The 25076-nt window shown below is 35.3% G+C and overlaps 2 protein-coding genes across 3 annotated transcripts in view; both read left to right on the top strand.

Annotated features, from left to right (window-relative positions):
• The window catches only part of LOC138329345 (zinc finger and BTB domain-containing protein 49-like), a 265156-nt gene that overhangs the window by 92454 nt on the left and 147626 nt on the right, over nucleotides 1-25076 (top strand). The gene's annotated exons all lie outside the window — the stretch shown is intronic.
• The window catches only part of LOC138329343 (protein cycle-like), a 71210-nt gene continuing 64471 nt past the window's right edge, over nucleotides 18338-25076 (top strand). The window contains exon 1 of one of the 2 annotated variants that reach the window (XM_069276261.1): nucleotides 18338-18469. The gene's annotated coding sequence lies outside the window, so the exon portion shown is untranslated. Of the gene's footprint in view, nucleotides 18470-18547; nucleotides 18695-25076 lie in introns of those variants that run through there. The other variant, XM_069276262.1, reaches the window with a different exon arrangement.

Here is a 25076-nt window from a genome sequence, read left to right as displayed (position 1 = left end):
AAAGGTGATGAAATTATTTTTAGATAAGAACATTCATCTAATAAGGTAAACACACTACTGTAAGAGTGATTTGAGTAGTTCTACAAAAAAATTTCTTAACTACACTGGGAAGGGCCAGGGTTTGGCATACAGAACATCCGACCACTGTGTGTAATGGCGGACAGTAAGCAAGTTTGAACATTTCTTATACATTTCCCTACAGTTGGCTTTTCTGGCATATCACAGTAAAACCAACTTATCTAATTTTTATAAGAACTGGTTTGTTTCCGATATATGTGCAAATTCGAATGTACTCTAACATTGAATTGTCCCTTTAGATGACTCTAGCTATTGATAAGACATGAAACAAAAACACACAAAATTACATACGATTGTTGGAACTTTCATGACTTAATTAGCATTCTTCATATAGCATGATTAAAGTCTAAATAAAAAATTGTTGAAAATAAGGCCAACTAAGTAGAAAAATAGGTACTGAGATTTGAGGAATAGTTTAATGAGAACGCAAGGTTATTGAGATACTAAAATAACATGGGCCGAGTACAAGTATATACAAATGAATAAAAATTAATTCCATCCAAGACACTTGTTACAATTATACTGCATTTTTTTGTCTATCTTTTAAAGTGAATAGTCGGGCAAAGAAAACCAGTCTAAATGCGTTCATTGGCCTTCCAAAAGTTCTCACATATTAATACAACGGTCAAGTTCTGCTTACGTTTCCCAGTTCTGACCATTGAAATAAAGAAAAGTTAAAAGCATTGAAAGCGAGGCTGCGTGGAAATGTAACCACGGACAAAGTCAGCCGGGAGGACGTTTTAGCATTCGTATACTTTAAATTAATTTCTATGTACGCAGACAGATTTTGACGAGAAAGTTTATTTTTCTATTCCATAAAAAATTATACTGGATACATTCACACCATTTTTACCGACTTTAGCCATCCTTGCCCGACTGTTCACTTTAAATATTATATATAAGTTACATAGTTCCACTTTCCAGTGATTGTTACATACTGTGTTATTTTTGTCTATCTTTTAAATATAATATTCCACTTTCCAGTGATTGTTACATACTGCATTATTTTTGTCTATCTTTTAAATATGATATACATGTATAAGTTATATAGTTCCACCTTCCAGTAATAGTTACATCAAAGAACCATGTCAACATTTGACTTACAGAAGGTCGGACTAATTGACGTGAATTGTACTTTACCAAAGTTGTTTTGATATCTCGACATTGAGGTATAAAATCAAGTTTAAGTGTTTCCTGCTCAACAACACAAATCTAGGTCTAGGTCATCGTGTCAAAGGATTACCAGGGCAAACCATCCACACGACACATCACCAAGGACCAAAAGAAATCTAATTTCAGGAAACAGAATGTTTCTTAATTTTACTCTATACCTTATAATTATATATAATAATACCCAACTGTTCTTCATCATTAGCGTGAAGTGCTTTCTCTGACACTGTAGCTGTCTAAAAAAATGGTCACCAGGTGAACAAGGAAGACTTCATACCATTGAGTGACTTTTAAAGGAGACCTTGGCCTACATCATTCTTTGTGACTTTTAAGGGAGACCTTGCACTACATCATACTTTGTGACTTTTAAGGGAGACCTTGCACTACATCATACTTTGTGACTTTTAAGGGAGACCTTGGACTACATTATTCTTTGTGACTTTTAAGGAGACATTAGGCTACATCATTCTTTGTGACTTTTAAGGGAGACCTTGGGCTACATCATTCTTTGTGATTCTTTGTGACTTTTAAGGGAGACCTTAGGCTACATCATTCTTTGTGACTTTTAAGGGAGACCTTGGGCTACATCATTCTTTGTGACTTTTAAGGGAGACCTTGGGCTACATCATTCTTTGTGACTTTTAAGGGAGACCTTGGGCTACATCATTCTTTGAATTGCTTTCTCAGAGGTCACTGAGGACAAAACAGACATAATTGTAAAGTACCGTATGTATTAATTAGGAATGGAATAGAAAGCCTTTGTCATTTTTGAATTTTTGCTTGTCTTTCAAACTTCTTTGTGTCTTTAAAATTTTTGCCGGTGCTTGATTGAAATTCTAATCAGGAAATATTACCACAATTTTACCTCACAGTATCTTAGTTGTCATGGTAACCATGTCACTGCCAATCCTTCCATTCTCATTTATACAAATTATGGTTAGGATGAAGGTATCATTTTAATATTTTCAAATAAAATCCTGCCAGTGGGCTTATAAAGAATGTTTTACAACTTTAGAAATATATCACGGCCTTATGAAATATAATTAGCTGACAATGAAATAAAATCCTATAGACAATTGTCTATGAAATGGATCTGATGCCTGTGGTGGGCTAGTAAACAACAGTGATATCAACATACTGTAGTTTAACATACATATCAACATAATACTCGTGGCTAACAAAATTAATTACTTGATAATAAAGCTTTCATGATCCTAGCAATTGTTGACCTTTTACCTTTTGATCTGATGATGACTAAAATCTAATCAAATGATGATATTTGTATACATAGTCTTTGTTTGACATATGAGCAACAAGACTAATAATGTTTTAACAGGTTTGTGTTCTGATTTTCTGTGTAAATTGTATCATATTTTCAGGTACATGTATATATAAGTCGAACCTTTTTACCTGAAAATTGGTAATGCAGTAGCTTAATTATGCTTTTGTGCTTCAGCGGCTAACCATCTGAAACATGTATCTGAGGCCATTTGCTTGCAGCATGCAGTTAAGGAAAATGTTTTATAAAAGGCCATACAACAAAAGTACAGACCAGTACATTTCTCAGCTATACAAACACACTTTGGGTATTTACCCACTGTTATATGACTACATTCTGTCAGAGATGTTTTAGCCAAATATTTTAGTAAAAAATCTTCATAATATTTTGATCAATAATGTGAAAATTGGAAAACAATGTTAACTGTTCTTAAAAGCGTTTGGTTTTTGAGGAAATGTGTGTCAAGGGCTACACACTAAATATTTATTTTCTCATCCTGATGATAGATCAATGATATAATCCACTTTCAGGCTTTCTTAGAATTAATTAAGAAGCCAAAATATATCTGCATGTATCAATTTCATTTGGCATCATAATCGGAAAAGTGTCGGAATCTGTTTCATTTCTAAGCCTTCCTCTTGAGTATATCACTGGAGAAGTACTTGTATTACAAATGGTGTGGCGAATTGCCTCCTGTTTTCTGTATGGCAGATTCCTTCATCACGACTGAATAGTTAGATGTGATTATAAGTTTCACAATAATAAAGTGTATTCTTCTGAGGTTTCAGTCGCGTTGAAATCTCGTTTCGACAAAGATCAAAGAAATTATGTGATTTTCAATTTCTGTTTCACAATAAAGGTGTTTAATTTGGCAAAAATGGCTGAAAATGGTGCAATTTTATGGCCCAAAATTAGGGGTAGGGGTAGCATATGTTGTTATTCTGAAAAAAAAACGTATTAGTCTGATTAATCAAAAATTATATTTCTAAAGAAGATTATTGGAAAATAAATTCTACAAACATACAAACATATCAAACACCTCATTAGTATATATGGCCTTAATCTCTTGTGTATATGGTCAAAATCGGCAAAATTCCCATAAAATCCAATATTTTGTCTAACTAGGTATCTTTGAGTGACAATTGAGCTCAAAAACGGGCACACGGACATATGCTTTTCTTCCATTTTCTTTGATGGTGTTGAACTCATATTTCCAAAAATCTATATGAGAAAAAAAAAAGTTTTATACAAGAAAATTTTTACATCTCAGAGGTGTACATCCTTAAGGTTTCATAATAGAAAACTGTGGTTATTTCATCAAGGAAAATGCAACGTCGTTTTTGATAAGCTGATACAACGGCGCAAAGATTAATACAAAAATAGAGTCCTTGAATTAATTTGGAATTCGGAAGAGATTTGGCCTAATCTATAGTAAATTAAATTAAGCATTGACTTGAATAGATTTATTTCTTGTGTTATTGAGATATAATACAAAACTCTGCACTCACATTCAACCAGCCGCTATGTATGGCACAGGGGTTTGGAAGTGAAACTAGCAAATTATGGCATTTCCGGAAAATTGTTAGAGTGGTTTAAGAATCATATTAGTAATAGACAACAGCAAGTTTTTGTGGGAAATACGAAGTCTTTAGTTAAATCAACCAATGCCGGAGTTCCTCAAGGATCTGTATTTAGGCCCTCTTTTATTCATTATATATATTAATGACATAGCTGATAACTTGGAAAGTCTTTGTAAAATTATTCGCCGATGATTACCTCCTTATTATACTCTGATGCATCTCCTCAAACAATTGAAACAAAAATAAATAATGATTTAGACAAAATTTACACTGGGCTAGTAAGTGGCTAGTAAATTTCAATCCTTCCAAAAAAGAGAGGCATTACTTATTTTCAACTCTGAACTTGAACATGCAATAGAAATCAAGTTTAATAATGTAAATGTAGACTTTGTAGAAAATCATAAGCACCTGGGAGTGGTAATAAGCGAAAATTGTAAATTGGAGTAAACATATCGAAAATATTTGTAAAAATGTTCATTCATTCATTCATTCATGTCTTTATTCCTCCAAAATTTGAAGAGTTACAATGAACGTATTATATTATGATGAACAGGAAAACAACAGAAACTTTAGGTAAATAAGGAGAACATTGGTACAGTGCAAAACAATCAAAAGAATAAGTGATAACTATAAAATATGAAAACACCCACAAAAAAGGGAAAAATACAACACAGAGTGTAGGATGCATTGAGACATACTCTTACTAGTTATACGTTAGCTGTGAAGCTTTTTCAGAATAAATGCAGGATTCTTTAGCAAATGACGCAAAGCATCGGCCCTCGTCAATAAAAATATCTTTCAATGTGGCTGGTGGACTGCCGAGGAGCATTGAGATCTGAACTTCCCTTGAGGAGTTGGTTAAAAAGGTGTAAACTTGTACTGGGTAGTCATTGACTATCTTCGTGAAAAAAACGTCACGGAGAGATAGCAATGCGCGACTACGACAGTCTAGCAAAGAATGTGCCACTGCATCGTATACATAATCATTGCACTGGGCACAAGAGAGTTCGCAATTTGGTGAAATGCACCATAGCTTAGCAACATTTTTAAACGTTCTATCAAGATATGGGTAACATTTAGATAAGAACCATATCGGCGAAGGACGCATATCACACTGGAGGTTTTTAAAACCTCTTAAACTCTTCACAGACAGTGAGGCGTTCACTCCACTGTGAGGTGTACTCGTCAAGAAGGTCAGCCTTAATGAGATGTTTCCAATAATGCTTCGATGGGAAAATCCCATCTTGCAAGAATTGGTACAAGAAGTCTTGCAATTCATATTTGTGAAAAATGTTCCAAATGTCGATAGCAAAACCATTTTCGCTACAGTAGGTACCAAAATATACATGAAAGAGACGTAGTATGAAGAGTCCATCTTCGCAGTAAAGCGTATATCTGCTCTGCATAATGCAGAAAAGAACCGAAGTTTCGAAAGTTCAACATTTAACCGTATGGATGTTAACCCAAGCATACTTAGGACAATATCTGATCTGGTGCGCCTTGGAAAACCTTGAATAAGCTTAGCACACAAATGGTGAACTGTTTCAAGGCGGTTCCATTCAGTTTCAGATAGTGAGAACCAGAGTTCACATCCAAAAAGGCTACCTGGCATAACTACTGTCTTGTACAACTTAGCAGCGGTCAATGGATTAATCCAATACCAAATAAATTACAGTTTAACAAAGCAAAACATTGACTACGAAGCTTGTTAACTGTCTCATTGATGTCTGGACAACCTGGTTTGAATTTGTTTAGAAATACACCGACATGCTTGGTATTTATAGATTCTGAGACAGTATCATTGCCGAGTTTCCACAGACGTTTTTGCTTTCGAAAATGAACTTTTGCTTTCGTTAAAAACAATCACAGAATACTTAGATGCATTGTAACTAAATCTCCATTTACAACAGTAATTGTACCAGATATTCATGAGACAGTCCAAACCACGTTCACAAAAAGACAGAAGGGTAATATCATCAGCTTGCGTTGGGCAAGTTACATTTATATCTTGTATGATAAGAGAGTACTGAGATGAATATAAATCATTAAGTAGGTCATTAATGAAAAACTGTGTACAGCCACGGAGAAATAATACTTCCCTGGCGTGTACCTTGGTGTATCTTGAACCAATTTGATACCAAACCTTGGTGCAAAACAGCACTATACATGTTCGAATATAGAGAAACAATGATATTGATATACTTTGATTTAAAAAGTTTGCTGTTATTTTCTTTTGCAAATGTAATAGATTCATTAACCAGAAATGACGTCATTGTACTACTGACGTGCTTTTGAAAGCCATTCTGTAGAGGATTTGGAATAAACAAATTTTGTTTCTTCAAGTCTACCAAGCAAAATTTTTTCAAAAACTTTCAAAGTTACTGGTAAAAGAGATATGGCATGATAAAACTGTTAGGGTCAGTTTTTGGCTTGCTGTGACCTTTATACAGTATACAAATCAGCCCCTTTGAAAGTAACAGGAGGGACATATTCTACTCTAACGAAAGCATTAAAAAGAGCATGAAGACAGTTGTACAAGTTATCGTTGGCAAAAATCAAATGTTCGTTCACAATGTTATCGTATCCAGCTGTTTTACCACGTGGTAAACATCTACATACCCTTTTAACAACCTGCAGTGGAATTTCATCAAAATCTTGAGACTTTACCGAATGACTGGCTAAAGTATTGGCAACCGATTTATTGATTTCAGCTTCGAAATTAGAATCTAAATGATCACATGTTGACAGACAGTAAATGTTTTCAAAATATTGACCCCAGCAAGTGGTTAAAAAGAGCAGGGTCTCTTACGACTGACCCGTTAAAGTTCATTTCTGCACCGACAGCACCCGATGATGATTTACAGCGACGTTTAAACCAAAGACCAAAATGAACTTTGACTAACGTCCGCACATTTTTCTATTTCGTTATTAGGTCTATAACATGATCTTCTGAAATATGGCGATGTCTTTTTTCTAAATAAACACTTTGCATTTTTGTAGAGTCTAAAATGTAGTAGAGGAAGGATCGCGGGGTCATCCTGCAGCTATCCATTCCTTACGCAGACGCCACATATTCCGATGGAGGTCCTTAAGGTGCTCGTTCCAATACGGTTTTAGGAACTTGCAGAATTTCCGTTTCACCAGAGATCTTTCAGACGTACTCTGTATACAGGTAACGAGTTCGTCAGAAAACTTATCGATGTCATCCTCACACGTAAATTCTCGCGTGTTTGCTAATGTTGATTGCTCGATGGATTCTTCTAAGCTTTCCCGATAAGCGGATACGTTCTCAGAAGTTCCAGTAGTAATCCACTTGTAAGAAAATCGCATCATCTTACTACAATGATGATCCATACGTTCCGGAAGAGGAATGCGTAGCTCACATAACAAAGGTCTGTGGTTTGAGACATCGAGGAATCCGTGTTCTAGTACAGCGCAATCACAAACAAGATCAACCTTAGACGAGTTGACGATGATATGATCTATAAGGGACGACGATCCATCATCCGACTGGACATACGAGAATAATGGGCCTCTACATACATCAGAGGTTGACAAAGCGCAAAGCCGATGCCGGTCCCATGAGTCTCTGGAGCGACTGGCCACGATGATTTACATAATTAGGTACGCGTGGGCCACTCAACCGAGCATTAAAATCTCCCATAAGGATTAAGGATCCATTAAGAGAAAAGTTTTGTACATATATCATCGAGTTTCGCAATGTAATCCGTGAAGATATCTGCACCGTACCGAGATGTAGGAAGGTAAACTTGGATAAAATACCAAATATCAGTCCCTGCAACAAGTTTAACAATGGCGATCATGTCATCGTCTGAATCAACAACGGATATCACTGAGTCTTCTGTGCCACATTATAGCAACACCACCTTTACGGCAGCGTTGATCCGCAAGCGCGTATGGAGAGAAAAGTCTGAAATGACGACTGCCTCGTAATCTTTGTGAATGCTATAGAACAGATGCCTGTTCTCCTCATAGAGCCAGTGCTCAGATATTCCACAGATATCGATGTGCTCCCTGTTCAAAGCCTCGTGTAGATGAGATGCAGCCGACATAATACCGGTTACATTCCATGACATAAACCGGATGTTCATCGACATGGCTAAAATGAGGCACAACAGGTAAACTATGTAAATAACCTTATACATTATCATTATTGTCAGATCGCGAGTTGTCAGTGTAACCATAGAACAGATTATTTGAAATCCACTTGCGATACCGAATGCCTTTTGGCCAGAACCCAGACTCCTTTATCTTTGACATGTCGGCCGATATTACGTTGACACGAGCAGACACGGTAAATTTTCGTTTGCTTTTGAGCAGCCGAACAAATGTAAACGCTCACATTACAAGACTCGAGGTATGTTCTAATATCATCTACGGAACATCTTTCCGACGACATACCGCTGAGAAAAAAGCGAGTCGTTTTCTTCCGAGTCACTGCCACAAACCCACTTGAATCGACACTGCTGACCTTGTCAAAATGGTTGTTTTGCAGGAAGCGAGAATGACGATCCAGATTTAGAACCGTGATCTTTACAAACTATTCCACGTGATGCTTCAGCATCTACAAACTCGTGGATGGGCAGATGTGATTCGACAGGATGAATGTTTGCACAATTAGCACTAATGATCGAGCGCCGAGGAGCTAGCTCAGATGTATCATCGTGACGCGATGGGGTTCCACAATCGGGAATATCCTTCTGCATGGGGTTCGATGTGATTAGCGATAGAAGGGATATCACTACATGGGACAGAAGTATTGTCAGAGGTCACGGTTGGAACATTGACCATTGAAGAAGTTTGAGTATTAAGAATTACAAATTGTTCCATCTCAGATAACTGAGTGCTGAGTTCCTGCGCGAATGCTTTCAACCGCTATATCTGTAGTTTCTTTGGTCTTGTTAGAGACAGCTTTAACATCAGACTCAACTTGTCGTACACGTGACTTCAGCGAAGAAACACTGTCAACTACCGAGGAAGTGTTGTGCTTAACATGACTAATGTCGTTTTCTAGCACTGCCATTTTCTCTTTAAGTAGCCTTGATATCACCGTGGATGGCCAAAGGTTTTGAACTTCCAAAACTTTTACCATTCAAGCGTGATAACCCAAGACTATTGTCCTCTAATGACTTGGAAATATCGGAAATCTCCTTAGTAACCGAAATCCTCGATTTCTCTAGATTTGTGACTTTAGAGGCGATGACACCAAGCTTTCAAGGAAAATCTTCAGATGAGGATATACTAAAGTGATCTGTGCCAAAGACATTGGCAATAGCATCACATGCCTTGCGAAGATCAGATTTAATGCTGGATATATCATGAGTCAAGCCCTTCTGAGTTTCTAAAATAGAATCAATTCTGGTTTTTGAAGTTTCTCTACTCTCATGCAGCGATGTACGAAGACTAGCTAATTCAGCCTTTAACGAGTCGATGTCACTACGATTCACTGGGAGACAATCCTCGGTGTTATTCATGGTAACATTCAAATCAGAGATGTCAGGTTGACTAAAGGACTGACGATTCATTTTCTGAGATGAGGAGAATACATCAGATAATTCGGATGCTGAGTCTCCATCGAGAAACTGTTGAAGAACATAGCAGTCTTTCGCATACTTCTCCTTGGCTTGTCCCTTGTTAGTAGTTTTGCGGGTGACCAGTTTAGACGACGATGGACATCCGTCAATATCCTTAGCACGGTCATAAAGAATGTCCCGATACCAGGAGATCTTGCTTTCAGAATTAGCCGCAATCTCTATTAACTTCGAGATGTATTCACTTTTAGGGAGGTGGAGCAAAGCACTGTCAAAATACGTAGCGGATGGGACCAAGTCCCGATTGGGATCATTCAACGATGACATGATAGTACAAATGTCAAAAATGAGGAATAAAGTTTGTCAAAGGTGCCAATTTCATCAATAATTTCATTGTTCAAAGAATAGTTCAATAATTAGATATAGATATTCTCCAGCGAACGACAACACTATATTAGTAGAGCGTGACGAAAATTTGGCGATTACCGTAGTCTATTATAAGGAGATTTCAGAAAAGATGGCGTGACGTCACAGAAAATTTACATCCGGGTCCTCAAAGGTACAAACACTGTATGTCGACTAATGAAAACAATAACAGATACGTACAGCCCTGCTACACAATCGATACTGTGGCAAAAGTATACACTTTCATACTTGCAAATTCTGATTTTAAAATGGTTTCTTATTGTTTAAGAGGCTACAGACATTTATATTTTGATATTTACAATTGTTTATTGCTAAATATATTTCTGTAGATTTAGTGTTGAAGCCCGCTTGCGAAGCGGTGCCGGGTCGTCACATCACACGTACCCGTTTTATTGTTTACACGTAGAAATCCATGTTGTGAAAAAGTTATGAATAGATAATTGATTTTATTGTCATGTTTCTGTTGTACATGAAAAAGCTGCCCACAACACTATATAACATAACGAAAGTTGGACCATATCTGGCTAGACCACGGCCGCTCGTGCATGGCTTCGTCGCTGGTAGATCACCGCAGGCCACAGCATTGTTTGGAAAATAAATCATATTAATAATTACCAACACTTTTATCTCAATAAGGACTTGTTTAAGATATATATTTTGTTATTTGATATGTACATGTTGTTTTAATGGAATGCTCTTTAATCGTAACAAAATGACGAATAGTAATTAAACTACTGTGTTACACGCACATGGACCTGGCACGTTTTTTTTAAACTAACAGTATACATATATATATATATATTATACTATAATATAATATGTATACTATTGGTTACAAAAAATTCGTGTCAGGTCCCTGTGGTTACACGTACACGTATTGCTGCCGATCTCGAAAAAATAAAATGGTGAAATCGTTCAGTTTTAATGCTGCAGATTTCATTTTTAATATTTCATTTTCAGCCGCTTTTATCACATAGACTGCTATGTTAAATCTCAAATTGAAGTGATATTACTTTTAGAAAATTTGAATACATATTAGTTAGACTTCATTTAAATTGATATAAATTACAGATCGTAGTACTGTAAATGCCGACCAGGATACATTGCACACGGCTTCGAGAGTCATAAATACTCTAGTTTTGTTTAAAAAATGTGATAAAATGAACCTACAAACTGACTCATTTGTATGTTATAAAACTAATTCCCAAAATCGATGACAAAAAAATTAACCAGAATACGCATTTTTTTGACACTGAAAATGGACGAAATTCGGGTTCTCGGCTGTACTGTAATGGCTGCCGTGGGCTTGGGGTAATCTACGAAAGCAAATGTTTAATTTTGCACTAATCATACATTGTAAGGTGTTTTATCAAGTAACACTTCGAAAACAGTGATAACTTATAATAATATTTTGGGGGACTTTGAATTTAATTTGTAATTTCAAGTTGATATTTGCAATATGTCTGTCAATGTTATACGTAATGGCGACCGTGTTTTTCTCGTAGCGGTCGAAAATGGAGTATAAACAGAGTAAAATATATGAATACCATTAGTAAATTAGTATATTATTGTAAAATATTTTTATTTACACTTTTTGAAATTAAAATAACGCAATAGTTATCGGTTTGCCGTACTATTTATTACAATAAAATGTAAACAAACATCGCAAGCGGCTGTGTTACCACCATGTTAAATGTGTACAGATATACGGAGTTGTACCTTTGAGCGCCCGGATGTACCTTTGTGTGACGTCATCGCCATCTTTTCTGAAATCTCCTTGTGACGCGGTACACATCAATATATAGAACGTCAGCAAACAGGTAGTCAAAAGTTCATATTGCAAACACCAAATCACTAAGCAAGAAGCCTGATCAGTTCAATATTCTGACCGAATCAGAAGCGGTTCGAAAAATGAAAATCTCTTAGGCCTAATGCTCCTGACTCTCCCGAAGAAAATATATTCTCGGAGGTGATCGCTGGAATTCAAAAAGCCGCAATTCTAAGGGCAACAACCCTCAAATTATAACTTGAACATGCAATAGAAATCAAGTTTAATAATGTAAATGTAGACTTTGTAGAAAATCATAAGCACTTGGGAGTGGTAATAAGCAAAAATTGTAAATGGAGTAAACATATCGAAAATATTTGTAAAAATGTGTCAAAACAGGGAAGTGTTCTACGAAAACTTAAGTATTTGTTAAACAGACGAACTTTAGACAAAATTTACAGAGCATATATTGTTCCATTACTAGAATACTGTTGTGAAGCTTGGGACGGATGTACTCTCGGTGACGCAGACAATTTAGAAAAACTACAGTTAGAGTCTATTCGTATAATAACTGGTTTACCATCGTATGCAAGTAGGGTTTCATTATACTCAGAAATTGGACTCGAACCATTAGCAAATAAAAGAACGAAGAGAAAATTACAGATTTTTTTTCAAAATTCAAGCTAACCTCACGCCAAATTTTCTTTCAGCTTTACTACCTCCTTTAGTGTCACAAAATTTAGAATATAACCTCCGTAATGCTAGCAATTACTCCTTACCTAACTTCAGGCTTCAACTTACTAATAGTTTTCCCCCTCTACTATCCGACTTTGGAACAATTTAGACCCTGTTATAAGACAGAGTATGACAGCCCCAACTTTTAAACACTCTCTTAGTAAGTTAAATGACATAAATAGTCCCTCGTATTATTTGTTTGGAGACAGGAAAACTAATGTTTTGCATGCTAGATTAAGAACTAATTCAAGTACTCTAAACGATGACTTATTTCATGCTATTTCAATTAATTGATTTCCAACTTTGTCATTGTGGACATTCTATTGAAAATGCTTTTCACTTTTTTTAAATTGCATTAAGTATGTAGATCAGAGAATAAAGTGGTACCGTGAGTTAAATGACTTCATCCCACTGGACCTTCAGCTAATTTTACATGGCAGTCAAGAATTATCTAAAGCAGACAATGAAAAAATATTTCTGCACACTCAGAAATATATTAACGATAAAAAAAATTTGATTTTACATCAACGGAAATATCAGAAGGAAAGGAATGAACAAAGTGCAGGAAAACCATGGAAGGAGATATGATGATCATTGATAAGCCGAAAGTTGTGCGTAGTGGATTGTGTACTTGTGCCATCTGGGTCGAGAAAGGCCATTCACGCAGTCTTAAACAATGATTCTTTTTAGTGAAAATGTCTTTTAACTATAATTTATGATAATATAAATGAAGGCCTCTGTCACATTCTTTTCATATACCTGCACCTTCTTACATCCTATCTTTACCCTTCCCTTATCCACACTTCCACAAAAATACTATTTTATTGTTAATGTCATCTTGTATAATTTTGTATGTGTTACCTAATATTGTATGGAAAGGACTTAATATAAGTTGGAAAACTGTTGCCCAATCCTATTGTACATATTTGATACAATAAAATATTTTTAAACTAAACCAAACGGCCGCTACGGCATTTACTTAAGATTTTGCATTTCTCCAAAAGTATGAAAAATAAATACTACAATTTTCAATAAAAAACGCGTATTAAAAGTCACTTACAAAGCAGGAAAATAGCAGAGGAAATAAATGTTCACCCTGCATTAATCCTAGGTTATGGCAGAACAAGATATGATATGGTAAACTTCGAGTGTTTAAATGTTAATTCATAACGCAGTTCGCAAAATCCCGCGCAGTAGTTGACTATATCACTATGCGGCAAAATGAACCATCAATGTAACGTTTATCAGAGATGTCTAGTGCTGTAACTTCATCATAGACCGTCAATATACATGCCCTGGTGTTATAGATGTTATTGGTAAACTTATTAATTTTATTTCGAAATATAGAATACCTTTTAAAAAGTATATGATAGGTTTATGAAGTGGGAAAACCCGGAGTACAAGAAGATAAAATACCGACTTCGCTCAGTACCTTCCCCGTATGGTATTCATACTTGAAACCATGCCAGATCACCTTACCATGTTCCACTCGCGATCTATCCTGATCCTTCATATACCATTTTCGGTACTCCAGGGGTTACAATCACTGACGTTATCGAGGATGTCAGTACACATGTACCGAGTTCATTCGTACTTAATTCGTGACTCCCGGTGCATAGGTCGTCAGGGGTACCGGAAATCACAAACATGCATGACTAATCATTTAGAAAGTCGGCCACATCTATAGTGAACAATTCGGAATCTTCGAATTCGTTTACCGGAACCTGTATACGTTGTTGGTTTTATTTTTTATAAATTACAATGTAGATTATGGATTGTTGTATAAGTGACAGATTAAGTTGTGTAACGGTATCCCACTAACCCGGACATTATATATATGTATAGGTGACCTTGTTACTGTCGATAAAAACAACATTAGGTAGCATCATAGCCTCTGTCTATGTTTACCTACGTATCATTGCTTATGTATACTGGAACAAGTCTAATATGATAAACAGTGTATATCCAATATACATTTTCTATACATATGACCTAACCTCGCTAACCAAAGGTATTCATTTAGTACCACAGGAACTTGGCACGAATTTACAACCAACTGCCGATATATACATGTGTTTTAAAGGATATTATAATACATATATATTGACTTGTTATTTGGCTGGAATGCATGCCAAGTCCCTGTGTTCAGTACGATACTCTCTCTGATTCGGAACAACCGGTTCGACCGTTGGTTAAAGTCATTTTTTCAAGTATAAATCCTGACGGACCTGCATTTTTTTATACAGGCCTGTGAAGGCCTTGTCAAAGCTCGTCTGAAAACAATATAAAATCACCAGGTCCGTCTTTAAATTAATAAACGAACAACTAGGACCATGCAACCAGTCAAACCGCATAATCGAAAACGGCCCAGTATTACAACTCTGTATGATATCCGTTCAATTATATTTATCGTCACGTGCATTGGATTTCAGGACACCCAATAACCATGGCGATTCAATAGAATTGATAACTTATCACTTTTCGGACCTTGTCATCAAACATGGTATCGGATTGTGATGAGAACTTCCAAACAGAATGATTAAGATGATATTGTGTCGATGTTCAGCTGACCATGTACACAGTTAGGACTATTCTTTAACTCGAATAGATACAGACCTTGCACGAATTTCTAACCAACAATAGTTTTATTGTACCTTACGCACGAATTGATACAAGTGTAAAAACTCAAGACACCACGTATTGCTACAAAAGTTTCTATGGGAATTTAGAATGTAAAGGCTTCCTTTTGGCTAGGATTTCGTACACAATACTCCAGCATTTCGCAAATGGTTTATGAGTTGAGCTCTGAACAACTCGGAAGAATTCGCCATGACGATTGCTGATAGAAAGACATATTGCATTCCAATACAGCAGGACTATTTTGTTTGTGCACAAGTAGACAGATTTGTAATAGTAACAGCATTGAATATCAAGCATATTAGATTTCTATCGGGTTATATTGGCAAAAAATAGGGTCGGTAGGTAGGATTTTAAAAAAAATGTCAAAAATGTCAATTTCAAATGCAATAGCGAGCTGTTTACTAAACAGATATATATAAATAGCTCCTATATATCAATAAAATGGTTAAACATTAGTGTCTTTCACTCTTGACTCTTTTTTTTTTAAATGATGGAGATGTGTAAAGTAATGATCGAAACCGGAGTCTGAGATCGAAATCCGGACTTTGATTTTTTGCGTATAAAAGTGTAAACAAAAATGGGGTTGGGGGGGTAAAAAATTAGAGTCGGTCAGGTAACCCTAAACAGACATTTTTTTTTTATCTTAGTATAATCCGAGCTTGAAGATTTGCATATTTGAATAATGCAGCTCTAAGGAGACCTACACAGATAATGAATTTTAGGAAATTATGTTAGACCCAGTCCTTCTTAGGCCTATATTTTTTATAATCAAAACTTACCTAGCCCAGGTTTTTTTTAATTATTTGTTTTGTGAACATTTGTAAAGATTTAATTTGTTACGTACCGTGTTTGGGTCCTATATCAGCTTCCCTTTGACTGCCGCCAAAATCAATTCGTCCGTTATTTGCAATGAAGCTTATTGGTTATCATGCTGGCCAATCACCACTGGTAGTCAATAGTTAGCCACTCTTGTGATATTGTCATAAACAAGAAATTCACACCACTCATTGTTTCCGCTTGGTGGGACTTTAGGTGTCAATACGCCAACAACCACACCAGTCCGTTTTTGTAAATAATTCAAAATGGCTTTAAAAAAATGTTCTTGCCGCTTGTCACGTCGCGTTCATAAAGCTGAGAGTACTCTCATCATAAACCGCGTTGTGGTTTATTGAGAGTTAGAGTAAGGGTTAATCCACTCCTATAATATTCTCTTAGAATCAACAATGATATCGCCCAACAAATTAAGTGGTAGGCTATCTTGAAAATCTTGCAAGTTGCAAGGTCAATATATACAGACAAAAGATATTAAGGATGCTTCATTTTGGCTGGTGAAGGCGTGATGTTAGTATTGGCGGGTATTGGCGGGTAATGTCGTGACGTAATGTCGTGACGGTCGTGACAGCAGTATTAATGACGGCAGTATTGGCGGGTAATGTCGTGACGGCAGTATTGGCGGGTAATGGCGTGACGGCAGTATTGGCGGGTAATGTCGTGACGGCAGTATTGGTGGGTAATGGTGACGGAATGGCGTGACGGCAGTATTGGGATGCGGCAGTAAATGGCGTCGCAGTTTGGGGTAGGGTGCGCAGTATTGGTATGGCGTGACGGCAGTATTGGGGGTAATGGCGTGACGGCAGTATTGGGGTAATGGCGTGACAGCAGATTGGTGGGTAATGATGAGACGGCAGTATTTGCGGATAATGGCGTGACGGCAGTATTGGTGGGTAATGGCGTGACAGCAGTATTGGCGGGTAATGGCGTGACGGCAGTATTGGCGGGTAATGGCGTGACAGCAGTATTGGCGGGTAATGGCGTGACGGCAGTATTGGGCGGGTAATGGCGTGACACGGCAGTAATTGGTGGGGCATATGGCGTAATGGCGTGACGGCAGTATTGCGGATGGCGTGACGGCAGTATTGGGAATGGCGTGACAGCAGTATTGGCGGGTAATGGCGTGACGGACAGTATTGGTGGGTAATGGCGTAATTTCGTGACAGCAGTATATTGGCGGGTAATGGCGTGACAGCAGTATGGCGGGTAATGGCGTGACGGCGCTATTGGCGGGTAATGGCGAGACGTCAGTATTGGCGGATAATGGCGTGACGCCAGTATTGGCGGGTAATGGCGTGACAGCAGTAATTGGCGGGTAATGGCGAGACGCGATTGCCGTAGTTTTTTTTTTTTTTACTCTTCTTTAGGCTTCGTTCCGACATTATGGTTATAGTGAAGCCCATGCTACGCAGTCGTCAGCAATTTTATTAGGTCATTTAAACATATTTTTTAAATTAATGTAATGGGAAATTATAAAATATGGAATATTAGTTGGTTGACTACGTGTACTGTTTTCAGAGACAAAAAAATGTTTAAGTTGTGATAGACATAAAAGTTAAATACAGAAACAACAATGGATTTCATCACAACAATGTTTAGATATATATAAATATATATATACCTGTGTGTATTATTAGTTTTTTTTTTAATTATTGTTCCCTAACACACATGTGTAGTCTATATATTAGGCAAAAGATAATAAATAGAGCCTAATGATATAGGCAGGTTTATCGGACTATACAGTCGGAACTTTGTGAAGATCTTTATGTTTATTTATCATACACGTACATGTACATACATTATCAGAAACCGTATATTATAAACTTATGTAGCCTAATTGTTTCTGGTATTATTGTTACAATTAATTAATAATAATTAGTATTTTCCTGTGAGCTTAGAATTTGTTTTAAATACATAGGCCTACAGCTGATCAAATACTTTCATAAATAAGAATAATCAACAACAAACAAAACAGAGAGAGGAAGGGGGGAGGGGAGGAGGAGTAAAATAAACATGCAAATGATTTTGCTCCACATACAGTGTAATCATTCACAATTTTACAATTTTCCATACATTACATATCCGTATTCCGTGTTGTTTTTATTTTTTGATTTATTGAAATTTTACCATTCTCTTTTAGTTCTACAGTTAATAATCAAAAGAAGTCGCATTACGCTGCGCGCAAGACACGAGACTTTTAGTGGCACGTGAGTGACGGGAGGTAACTCTCACGACATTACATTTCAGGGTCAAGGTAAGCTGTACTGCCGACCCTCGATGATTCTGACCTATATATAGCTGTACACACACAGAGAGAGTACGAACGCTCTTCATCCATGAGTCGAAAATGGCAGCATTTTCGTTTGGACTTTGTGTGTATACTCTGGTGCACAATCCAAGACATTACGAGGTAAGTGTCCGCTATTTTTGGGAATTACAGAAAAGGTAACATCGAGTTTTGTTGTGATGTCGTCTGCCGGGATTTCTATGTTTACAAGCGACAGTGTCAAGACCATCGCGTAAGCTAGTGGTCAGATCGACGGGTCACTGTGGGACTTTGTATTATAAATCACGAGATAACGTCCAGTGGTCAAGATAGTTTTATGGACACAACGATATGACAGGAGGACTCCAAGTAAGTACAAATAAGTTAACTTTTCTCGTCCTTCTTTCCTTCATGGAGATTGCCTAGAGAACTGACTAGGCCTAGGAACCTACTATACACCGTAACACGAAGGCTGCATGTTCGTTTTATTGTTTCAAATCAAATGACACCCAACATACGCGGTTTGAATCGACATTTACTCTTAACTCTATATTGTTGAGAATGTAAATGACCTCTTCGTGATGAAATAAAAGGTTAAAATCGCGTCCTAATTTTCGTTACGTAACTTTACAAGTGTCGTGTAATTTTCGAAAAAAAATCCGGAAAGGTGAAACATTGAAAATAATGTCATTAAATTTAAAACATTTTGTTAAATCCTATCAGTAACCATACTATATGTGTATTACATCACTGCAATTTAATGAATTGAACTAGCTACTGTAGGGTCTACTGTAAGAATTTCAGTTAATTTTCGTAAGAATTTTATTGAAATTGTGAAAGAATTTTTTGTCCCTTTACTGTTGATATAATGGCCAGGGACTGTTTATGCCTTTAGTTTCTATACTGGCTTGCGACGTATTATCGTGAAAAAATGGAGTTTTTTCTCAATTTTTTCTAAACCTTGTATTTAATTTATGATTTTTAGTTATCCAAATAATCTTTATCTCACAACAGTTCAGTTATAACAGTTTCATCAATTTTATAGCAAAAACAGTCATTTGAAGAAGGCAGTAACATATCGTGATCATGTCAAGTTACTGTACCCATTATTGTGTGATTTAAAAAAAAAAATATTAAAAATAGTTAGGTGTGATGAAATAAATAAAATTTTATATCAATATATTCACAAATATCTAAATATTCCAAAAAAAATTTTGATATGAAAACATTGATGCAAAAGAGAGTAAACATGCATGTCTTGTTTGCCACCAGTCATATCGTAAGATTATGGTCGATTTTTGACATCACAGGGTATTGACTCCCTCCATTTCACACTCTACTCTCTGGCAAAATAACCAATAATTCTAACACATCTTCATGAATGCTTGTCATTTTTATATATCGGTGATTGTTGATTCTGTAAACATTGAAATAACAAACAAAATCAACATAGTGGTCTACCTTGTATTTTGTCGTCTGGTCAAAAACGCTTAGGTGACCCTGACCAGCGTTTTTTTTTTTTTTTTTGTCAAGTTATTAAGATTGAATTATCTCGATCCCTTCCAACTTTCATTTTTTGAACACTGTTGTCTGACATCATAGGAAGCAGGCGATATATGAATTGGGACTATTTATCTTAGAATAAAGCCGATACCATGCTTCTCCTCTGACTAATGTCATTCTTGTGAGGCAAGATTTACTGAAATTTGCCATCTTTTATCTAGATATTAAAATTTTCTTCTAAATTTTGAGAATATTGTTGATATTTTTGGTATAGTGTTATCTTTCTACACACAAGAAAAATATAAAAAAAAACCATTTTGTATATAGCGCCATTCAAAATCACGATAATGGGTACATCACGATAATGGGTTGCCAGCCAACAAAAGTTGACAGATTTTCACACTTTAATAAAAGTGTGATATTGTTTTTTATACAATCCGTTGTATAAGTTTTGATTTTTGTTTAAAAATAGAATATGGATTTCATTTATATCCGCATGCTGGATTTCACTGAAATACACTGGTATAAAATAAAATAAATTTGATTTGGTATTTGTATACATATATTATTTGTGTCAGTGGATACTTTGAGGAAATCATTGTCATATTTTTATCATGCAGATGTTTAAATATTTAAGGATTGATTGTCAATTTTGTTGCTTGTATTGACTGATGAAGAAAGTTAATCTCGTGCAAATAAGTGAACTGCGAACAATGTAAACAGTAAAGATCTGTCGTAGTGATCATCAACTAACATGCGATGATTAGGATGATGGCGGGAAACAAAAGATGATCCCCGTTATGGAAATTAACATTAGATTTATTTTAAGCATAAAGTTCAGATGCTGATGATAAGTGTAGTATTAACAGTAATTTTAATAACTTTTTTGACTCTTCGAAATCATCAATCACGTTTTACATTCCCATTTAAAAAGATAAAAGCTGCTTTGGACAGGCAGTGGGCCTTTAATTGTCTAGATGCTGAGTGAGTATCCACCTTAAATATTTAACTGAAAATGAATGATAAACTTAGTAGGCCTATGCATGTTGATGTAGGAATACTCCAGGGAGCAATATTTATGTATACCAGCACTTCCTGTACAATGTACCCAGGTATATTGTGACAGGTATGTACACCAGCACTTCCTGTACAATGTACCCAGGTATATTGTGACAGGTATGTACAACACACATACATGGGCATATAGAGCAGACAAGTTGTCACTTGCTAATATGTGATCACAGTGTTAGGTAGACCATTGTGAAAATGATCTACTTAAGTTATTTAAGTATTGAACTAGCTGCTGTATCATTTTTACCACAGTTGAAGCAAAAGGGAATTGGCACTTTAGTCCAAAAGTGTAAAATGATTTAATTGCTTCATATCTTTTAATGATTTGTATTATTGTATTGACAAATAACAGTTTGGAAGTGAAGAATATGGTATATAAATTAAAATAAATTTATATATATATTGTGATCCAGGTTTTCAAATCATATAATTGATGGTTTGTCACTGTTATCATGTCTGGATATTGGGTGACCATCGCCATTGAAACATTTTTTTTTTGAGTATGTACATGTCGTAGTTCATGAGGCTTGAATAGCTTGTCACTCCAGTTTCTAGATATTTTCTAATTATCAAAACACAATGCATCATATACATGATTTGAAGATTAAATTTGAATTTCCTGTCGATATTGTGCGCTGTTGATGATCTAAAGGGTCTGTAAAGGTGTGTGGTCACTGCAATAGAAATATCTTAAGACAGTACAGATGAATAAGTTGTCATTTTTTTTTGAGGCAATTATCTGCATCTTTAATTATCAGACATTGTACAAAAAGAGAACAAACAAAAACACATGAGAACAGTCACAAAACGTTTGCATAATAAAATAAATAATTACATTTAAACAATATATGATCTCTTCAGTTGGTTTGATGAAAAAGAGATCACAATGACAATGACACTGATGTTATTCTTGTGAACATACAAACAGTAATGTAGAGAATATATAAACAGGACATACACATGTAAACAGCATTAACAATGAAATAGCACAGTACAGGTATACTGGTTATATTAAGGAACTGAATTAAAGGGACATGAACCTAATAAACTATGTAAATTTGAGTAAAATACATATTTAAGACATGTCAGATACCTTACTAATTAAGTAATATATATCAGTTATTGTGCAAATGTGTCAAATAAAATAATTATAATGGGAATTCCATCTTTCTGTATTTTGAATCGGCCCGGTCGAATTTTGTAACGATAGAATAGTAGTGTTGAACTTAAGTGACCTCCCATAATGCATTGCACAAATTAAATGAATGTAAACAAAATGGTGGGTCAAAAACGTGGGTGAAGCGACCACAAACGAATTCCGATAGAAAACAGTGTACGTCAAGAGTCAGTAACGTACTCGATTGGGAAAGTAGGTAAATATAAATGGATCGCTGAAATGCAAGAGACGGGAGCAACTCCTATGTGCAATAAGTCAGGAACCTCCCTTCGCGATGCCCTGTCGAATGAAAAGTCTCGTTTGACTTTTTACTTGTCATTCTTACGCTAAATACAAATTGTTTTATAACATATATATGGCTTATATTCATTTATCTTCATTTGTCAACCATCGTAAATTAGAAAATACATATAATCTGAAAATGTGGAAAACTAATATTCCTTGTCACGTCAGCAAGTTCATTATAACCTCGCTTTCGGTCAGCTTTCGTTTTGTGTTCCAAAAATAGAATGTGACGGTCTATTTTTATCATTTTTGGGGTAGGTATTCCCCCACGTTTTCCTGTCGTTTTAGATAACCAATCATTGTAATAAAATATTCAATAAACATCTGAAAACCATATCTAAGCATACAGAACAAATTATTTAAGGTTCATGTCCCTTTAAGTCTTTCTTGTGTGATAATTATAAATTTTGTAAGTGAAATAAGTTCATTGTTGATTACATAATTTGAAAAGACTATCAAATTTAAAAGTATTTGGTCTTTCATAAAAGTATCTTGATATAAATTTCTTTCTATTTGATTATAATTAATTGTCATTACAGTTAAATAAATAATGGAACTCATCTCCAATTTGGTGAAGTTACAAACTGAAGGCTTCATCAATATAGAAATAGTGAAAAGGTTTTGTATAACCATGTCATGACATATAATATTTCTTTTATGTATATTTGATATGTACGGTTGTATTGAATGTCATTCTGACCATGTAACGTAAATATAATAGTCAATATATTGTAACAATGCGACAAATTCTGTATCAGAATTTGTCATATTGTTCATAAATTATGGTAGGGAACTGGTCCATATTCAAATTTGATTTGAGATGTGTGTGTATATTTATTAATAATTGATTTAACACTTTATTGTCTCCATTTTGTTTGGAACTAAAATATTTAAACTGTAAAAATTCAATACCAGAATTAGTCCAGTCATTAGAAAAACAATGAGTCCATTACCCTTCCCAGATACACTTATATATATATAAATGCCCATTGATATTTATAAATACAGGGAATAGATTTCAGATGGATTTGTATTTTATCTTTAATTATTTATATTTCACAACTGGTTAATTTTGCTGCCTAATGAACAATTATGATGCAATGATGTATATATGTGTGCTGTACATTAATGATATAAAGAATTCAATCCCAAAAGAGGAATAACTGTAGAGTTTGATCAATATGCCAGTTGATTTAAGTCTGCACGAACCTGTATGTTGACTTGTAGACAATGTGATTTTTCTATGGAAATTGTTCGAGGCAATTAGTTGATTAGGTGGGTGAATTAAGGCTATTTTATAAGCACAGCTGCCAAGGAGAAAAAATCAGACAAAAGCTTCTTCGTTAATGGTTATACTGTTCACTGTACTGACATATAAATAGCATATATACTGTTGCACATGCATGCTGTGAGGAACAGTAATTTGCCACCTAAAGAAAATTTCCTCAAGCTTTTGTATGATAACAATGTACCAGAGCTAAGGAGCCATACCTTCAACAGATATATCATATTGATGTTTTTGAACTAGCTCCTCTACAACCTTTATCAAGACATTTTTTTGAAATTGACAAAAGTGAAATCTCTGGATTGGAGATCTAGGGCTATAACGATAACATATCTCTTGATTTAAATTAGACAGAATGTGGTAAAATAAAACAGGATGTGGTGCCTTTTGCTTTCTTGGAAGAAAGCTAATAGGGAGTGGAGCAAAGTTCAGTGAGAAATAGCTATAGAGGCAATATATTTTGGGATAAATGATCAGTATAGCAGTATTAGATGGTGGCTTTCATCATAAAATTGTCAATTTTCTTTTAGTTTTGTTTTAAATAGAGCTTTTAAAATAAAAGACAAAAAAATTCTTGATAAATGACTAATTGATACGCAAAAGGAAAGTTCATGTCACTCTCAGGCATAGATAATTGGTTTGATTTGTTTAGTTTTACGTTATAGTAAAAAGTCAGGGTCATGTAACTACCCCACATGGGATTTAAACTTGAGACACAGAGGTGGAGGGCTTCAGCCTTTGGCAGAGATAAAATTTTAACAGCATGTTAGATAACAAAGGTTTAACAAAAATTTTAAAGCAGATTTTTAATTTTGTGTAGGACTAGATCTTATTCTTTTAAGAATAGACATACACATCTACAGACAAGCATTTTTCAATGTAAATAAAATTGTATAGACACCAAAGCAATGTTTTATTGGAATGGGATTAGATTTGTGCCACAAAAATTGCGATGAAATTTTATACTGGCAGAACTTTCTGTTTCTTTGGAAAAATCTGTTTTTGCAACTTATTGGAATGCTGTTTGCATGTAGATGATATATCATGGATTCAAATATGAAACCTATATTTTTATGCCAGGATAGAATTTTAGGACATTTTTTGGAGTAATTCATATTAATAGTGGCTACAAACATGCACAGTTGTTGTAGCAAGGACCAGTTCATCAGCATTTGCGGGCCGTTGATCCAGTCAGTATGCATAATTTTGCCATTGTCTGAAAAATCAGAGACATCAGAGATATTCTACTGGACAATGAGTATTAATTTGGAGGAAGACTTTTATATAGTTCCTTTAATTTGTTCTTGATCTTCATTTGGTTCAAGTCTAAAGGTCTCTGATCTGACAAAGGTCTTTGGTCTTAAGTGATTGGATATATATATAACATTGCAGTCTTATTAACTCTAAAGTGATTGGATAACATTGCAGTC

This window comes from Argopecten irradians, chromosome 8, assembly GCF_041381155.1.
Source record: "Argopecten irradians isolate NY chromosome 8, Ai_NY, whole genome shotgun sequence".
Taxonomy (NCBI): Eukaryota; Metazoa; Mollusca; class Bivalvia; order Pectinida; family Pectinidae; genus Argopecten; species Argopecten irradians.
The sequence above is the reverse complement of the archived record's forward strand: the minus strand, read 5'-3'. Positions and strand labels throughout refer to the sequence as shown.